The sequence below is a fragment of the Entelurus aequoreus genome, linkage group LG18 (genome assembly GCF_033978785.1).
Source record: "Entelurus aequoreus isolate RoL-2023_Sb linkage group LG18, RoL_Eaeq_v1.1, whole genome shotgun sequence".
NCBI classification, from domain to species: domain Eukaryota; kingdom Metazoa; phylum Chordata; class Actinopteri; order Syngnathiformes; family Syngnathidae; genus Entelurus; species Entelurus aequoreus.
In genome coordinates, this window is record NC_084748.1 from 23698472 (window position 1) to 23704936 (window position 6465).

General features: G+C 45.0%; 1 pseudogene; it reads left to right on the forward strand.

The window, feature by feature from the left end:
• Positions 1 to 2773: 2773 nt before the first annotated feature.
• LOC133633951 (protocadherin-18-like) overlaps positions 2774 to 6465 on the forward strand; it is a 24246-nt pseudogene continuing 20554 nt past the window's right edge.

A 6465-nucleotide genomic window follows, 5' to 3' on the forward strand; every position in this document is an offset into this window, starting at 1 on the left:
CCATCAGTGTGTGAATGTGTGTGTGAATGGGTGAATGTGGAAATACTGTCAAAGCGCTTTGAGTACCTTGAAGGTAGAAAAGCGCTATACAAGTATAACCCATTTATCATTTATATTTATTTATTTACTATGGTAATCTACATCACAGCAGCTCAGACAAGGCACCAAGCAGTGTGGGCAGGAAGCGTTTCCAAAGACGCGGAAGGAGATTTTCACAACAAAGTTCTAAAGCTTAGTGATATATAGAATAGAATAGAATAGAAAGTACTTTATTGATCCCTGGGGGAAATTCAGCAAATATCACATATATCAGATTGTAGGTGGGTGTATTTTGTCCCCGTCGCGTTCATATTTCACTGTTTGTTGCATTTTTGTTGTGTTTCACTTGATTGTAAAACATGTCGATCGAAAGGGGTATGAGATTCATATTTTGTCAATATTCAGTGTTTTATCGTTCATAGAAAAATGTAAAATTCCATTACGTTTTTTAAGGCGGTCTGTCATGATGTTTTTAGCATTCAATCAGACATTATTGTGAGGTTTTGTATTAGTGTTCCTAAAAAATTGATATACCGGCCCCCAGACACATTTTTTTCTCTAAATGTGGCCCCCGAGTCAAAATAATTGCCCAGGCCTGTGATAGATTGAAAATTAACACCAATGAGTTGACTGGTGAACATTATCACATAATGAAATTCAGAAAGTATAAATAACGACAAATGAAGATAGAATACTATTTTTTTTTTTTTTTTTTTTTTTTTTTTTTTCTTATAATGTCCTGCCCAGCTTCTCGGGCAAATCATATAGCAGATGTATATGCCCATATCGGCTTTTCAGATTTACTTTACAAAAGAGAAGTGTAGGATACTTCTCTTGTTGCCTTACTTGTATTTTGACTTTATTAAATGTATTTATATTATCATTTGGTGCAGCCGGGCCGGAGCAGGAGGGGATAGAAAGAGAGAAAAAGGAAGACAGAGGGGGGAATTGTGGGGACACGAGGGGGATTAGACAGAGAGACAAAAACAACAACAACAACAACAACAACAACAGAGCAACATCAGCAAATACGACATGTACAAATATGATGGTAAAAGTAATAGCAAATAAGCAGTTAGCGAAAATAAAAATACAAATACAGAAATGACAATGAGCATTATTACACTAAAAATGGAGCAATATGAATACCAATAGAAATAGTGCTATTGATAATAAACAATACCAGTACTTTACCTTTATTATCAACAATACAATTGTTCAAATGCAACAATACATATACGTAATGATAACTTGAGATACGAAAGAATGCAGAAAAATGGAGGGGAAGAAAGAGAAGCAACCTTAACCTTGTAGATTGTTATAGTAACAATAGGTTAAGCTTTGTCAGTGTGCCATGTGTTATACCCAGTTTACCCTAGGGCAACAACGTTAATATATGTTTGATGAAACGTGATTATGTGCATGAGTGTATGTGTGCATATGTACTTGTATATGTACAGTATGTGTATATGTGTGCTTGTACAGTGAATGTATGTGTATATGTGTGTACAGCGAATGTATATGTACAGTATGTGTATACAGTATGTGTGTTTGAACAGTGAATGTATATGTACAGTATGTGTAAATGTGTGTTTGTACAGTGAATGTATATGTACAGTATGTGTATATGTGTGCTTGTACAGTGAATGTATGTGTATATGTGTGTACAGCGAATGTATATGTACAGTATGTGTATACAGTATGTGTGTTTGAACAGTGAATGTATATGTACAGTATGTGTAAATGTGTGTTTGTACAGTGAATGTATATGTACAGTATATGTATGTGTGTGTTTGTACAGTGAATGTATGTGTAGTATGTGTATGTGTGTGTTTGTACAGTGAATGTATATGTACAGTATGTGTATACAGTATGTTTGTATAATGAAATGTGCGTGTGGATGTACGAACTTTGAGTGTGTAAATATGTACTGTATTTATTTGTATATGTATGTGGGAGCGTAGGTACCTATGTATGTGTGTGAGTATATGTGAATTTGCATGTACAAGATAGAATACTATTAACCGTAACATGTAAGTGTAAAAACAACATTATGGTTTGTACATTTTACAGAATGTGCTTGTTCTATTTTTAAACAAACAAAACAATCTGAAGTGGTCTTTATTTTTAAGTTATCTGTGCCGTGATTTTACCACTTGGGAGTAGATTTTCTTTCTCCATGTGGCCTCCTGATCTAAAATGAGTTGGACCCCCATAACCCCGCTTTCCCCACCCCCCTGCAGGGCGTGGCTCCCCCCTTGTTCCTCCCGCATGCACCTCCTTGGGCGGAGTGCGTATATCCCAGCCGGCATTTGATGGTTAGATGTAGAACTCGTGGATGTGGAACTATAGTGGAGAGAGAGAGAGAAGGAGAGAGAGAGAGAGAGAGAGAGAGAGAGAGAGAGAGAGAGAGAGAGAGAGAGAGAGAGAGAGAGAGAGAGAGAGAGAGAGAGAGAGAGAGAGAGAGAGAGAGAGAGAGAGAGAGAGAGAGAGAGAGAGAGAGAGAGAGAGAGAGAGAGAGAGAGAGAGAGAGAGAGTTGCACAAAGAGTCCAGCGTCACTTCACTGCTTGTCTGTACACTGGATGTGCGCAACAGCCCGGACTACTTCCAACACATTTTTTTTTTTTAAGATATCATCTCAGCCAAGATTGTTTTCTTTTTTTGCTCTCAGTTAGTAACAATGCAACGTTTCTTTGCCTGATACAAAACTGGATTTTTTAATTATTATTTTTTTTGCTGGTGTTTGCGCACGAAAAAGGAGAGAATGAAGCCGCAAGTTGTGTTCGTCCTGCTGTTGTCGTCGCTGCGCGCATCCGTAAGACGCTGAAGTATCAGATTTACGAGGAGCAGAAGGCGGGCACGGTCATCGCTCGCCTGAGAGACGACGTCGCGGACGTTCTGGCCAAACTTCCCGGCTCGGTGCCGCTGCGCTTCCGCGCCATGCAGCGGGCGGGTTCCTCCTTCCTGGCCGTGCGCGAGCAGGGACGGCGAGATCAGCGTGCGTTCGCGCATCGACCGCGAGAAACTTTGCGAGAAGAACCCCAACTGCTCGATCCAGTTCGACGTGCTGACGCTGCCCACCGAACACCTGCAGCTGTTCCACGTCGACGTGGAGGTGCTGGACGTCAACGACAACGCGCCGCAGTTCGCGCGCGCCGTCATCCCCATCGAGATCTCCGAGAGCGCGTCCGTGGGAGCGCGCATCCCGCTGGACAGCGCCACGGACCCGGACGTGGGGCAGAACTCTCTGTACAGCTACGCCTCGGAACCCAACCCTTTCTTTAAAGTCGACGTCCAGTCCAGGACCGACGGGGCGAAATACGCCGAGCTGGTGGTCTCAGGAGCTGGACCGGGAGGTTCGCTCCACTTACGAACTTCAGTACACCGCCTTTGACCGGGGCGTGCCGTCCCGCACCGGAACCACCCTGCTGAAGATCAACGTCGCGGACTCGAACGACAACAGTCCGGTTTTTGACAAGTCCTCATATGTGATCAACCTTCCAGAAAACACACCTGTCGGATCGCTGCTCATCGACCTGAACGCCACAGATGCCGACGACGGCACCAACGCTAAAATAGAATACTCCTTCAGTAGTCACGTGTCCCCCCAAAATCATGGAGACGTTCAAATGAACTCCGAAAACGGTCACCTCACCCTCAACTCCCGCGTGGACTACGAGACCACCGACTCTTATGACATCGACGTGCAGGCACAGGACATGGGTCCGAACTCCATGCCGACCCATTGCAAGATCCAGGTCAAGGTGGTGGACGTGAACGACAACAAACCGGACATCAGCGTCAATATCATGTCCTCGCAGGGCAACGGGGACGCGGCGTACATATCCGAGGCGGCCCCCCTGGACACCTTCGTGGCTTTGGTCCGGGTGGAGGATTTGGACTCTGGTTCCAACGGCGAGGTAGACTGTAAGCTTCACGGTCAGGGTTACTTCAAGCTGCAGAAAAGCTACGAGAACAACTACATGATTCTGACCAATGTGTCTCTGGACCGAGAGAAGAGGTCAGAGTTCAGCCTGAACTGTGGTGGCGGAGGACCAGGGACTCCCAGCCTCTCCACGGTCAAACACTTCACCGTGCACGTTCACCGATGAAAACGACAACCCGCCGCGCTTCGAGAAGGGCCAATATGAGATCTTCAAATCGGAAAACAACGCCCCCGGAGCATATTTGACGTCCGTCTTGGCCACAGATCCTGACCTGGATGTTAATGGGACAGGTGACCTACACCATCTTGGAGAACTTCATCCAAGGGAGCTCCATCTCCACCTACGTCACCGTCGACCCCTCCAACGGCGCCATCTACGCGCTGCGTACGTTTGACAGAGAAGAAGTGAGTCGCATTTCCTTTGTCGTGCAGGCCAAAGACGCCGGGAAACCGTCGTTGGTCAGCAACGCCACCGTTGTTCTCAACGTCCTGGACGAGAACGACAACCCTCCGGTCATTGTGGTCCCCCAGCTGTGGAACTTCAGCGCCGACGTACCCGTGTCAAAGTTCACCGAAGCCGGGCACCTGGTGTCGGCCGTCCGGGCAACCGACCGCGACACCGGAGTTAATTCTGAACTCGTTTGCTCCATCGTCGGCGGCAACGAAGAGAACTTCTTCGTTATGGACCCCAGAACGTGTGAAATCCACGCCAACGCCAGTCTGGAGAGCTTCCCCCACGAGCACGCCGAGCTGACGGTCGTGGTGCGAGACCAGGGAAGTGAGAGTCTCAGTGCCAAAGCGGTTCTGAGGGTCAACCTCTATGAGAACATGGAAAACCACGTCCAGGTGATGGACCAGGGAGAGTCTCCCCTGGATGCATCGCTGATCATCATCATCTCCCTGGGCGCCATTTGCACCGTGCTCCTGGTCATCATGGTGATGTTCGCTGCCCGCTGCAGCCGAGAGAAAAAGGAGACGAGGCAATCCTACAACTGCCGGGTGGCCGAGTCCTCCCACCAGCACCACCCCCGGAAGCCCTCGCGGCAGATCCACAAAGGGGACATCAACCTGGTGCCCACCGTGAACGGCACGCTGCCCATCCGGGCCCATCACCGCTCGCCTTCGGCCACGCCCCCCTTGGACCGAGCCCAGATGGGGAGTAGGACCAATCACCACAGCCGCCAATCCCTCAACAGCCTGGTGACCATCTCGTCCAATCACATCCCAGAGAGCTTCGCCCTGGAGCTGGCACATACCACTCCACAGGTGGAGGTGAGCACACGCACACACACACACAAACACACACACACACACACACACACACACACACACACACACACACACACACACACACACACACACACACACACACACACACACACACACACACACACACACACACACACACACACACACACTCCTTGTCAGTGTATGTCATGCCCTTGTAGTTGTACATTAACACACATCCGGAGTCTCAGTGTTGACTTTGTATGACAGGGTGTCCAAAGTGCGGCCCCGGGGCCATTCCCTGCCCGCTGTTTTTTTTATTTTTTTATTGCCCTTTGACATATTTTAAATGTAAAAACAAAGGATGTCGTTATTGATAACATATATAATCCATCAGAGACCCAAAAAAGACATCAGTATTCTTTTGACATTTTTATTATACAAAACATTGTAAAGCAGCTCATAGCTCAACTTGCTTATGTCTTTATATTCCATAAAGTTGTATTAATATTACATTTACTTCATTTTGGCATTTGGTCAATTTTCATGTCACAAATGTTTGACATTTCAAATGTTGTCTTTTTTATTCCAATTCCACAAAGAGTATAAATGATATAAGTTTGGTGGACGATAGAGCTTTAAATGTTATCGTTATAATGCATGTTGATGACATATTCTAACTGTGTGCCGCAAATTTGACAGCAGCAAATAACCGTTCTACAAATCCATGATGGCATATAAAGTACGTTTTTTACAAGTACCATAATCACTGAAGGACTATAATAGCTTAACATGCTACTCTACACACCACAAAGGATACAATAAGCCTTGCTAACCGCTAAGCTAGAGCTCTTTCACGTAAACAGGGGATGGTGGTTCGATACTAATATCGACAGTAACGATACAGAGGAAAGTATCAGTATATGATCGATACTACGGTGATTAGATCAATAATTTTTCATGTCACCAAAAAGTTTTGGTCATTTTTTTATTGTTTACAAACTCATGAAAAAAGTTCCTCGACACAGGAGGACTTTAAGGACAAAAATCAAAATATTTAAATTAGAGCCAATGGTAGTTTTTGATTATGTTTAATTATTTTGCTGTATTGACTTAATTATGCTCAAATATTGTCCATAATAAAAGAGAATAAGGAAGTAATTCAAATTCTTATTGATATATTTACACCACCATCCTGTGTGTTTGTCTGATTATAATGATCTTAAATGTAATCATTCAATTATTTGAAAAT